We start from the raw sequence: 216 nt of genomic DNA, 5'->3' as shown, positions 1-216 counted from the left end.
ATTTAAATTTATGTCTTTTTAATAATTTTTATCTAAAATTAATTTTGAGTAATATAATCCAAATAATATTTAATTTATTATAATCTATTTTTATATAAAAGCTTGCTAAACATAAATGATGTTAATCCTAACTCACTTTTAATCAACATCAATTTTTTCATCTACAGACTTCAATCTAAATATACATTTAAGTAGTAATAAATTCTTTTTTACAAT

This window comes from Arachis ipaensis, chromosome B06, assembly GCF_000816755.2.
Source record: "Arachis ipaensis cultivar K30076 chromosome B06, Araip1.1, whole genome shotgun sequence".
In the NCBI taxonomy this organism is placed as follows: domain Eukaryota; kingdom Viridiplantae; phylum Streptophyta; class Magnoliopsida; order Fabales; family Fabaceae; genus Arachis; species Arachis ipaensis.
This window is presented reverse-complemented; position numbering follows the sequence as displayed.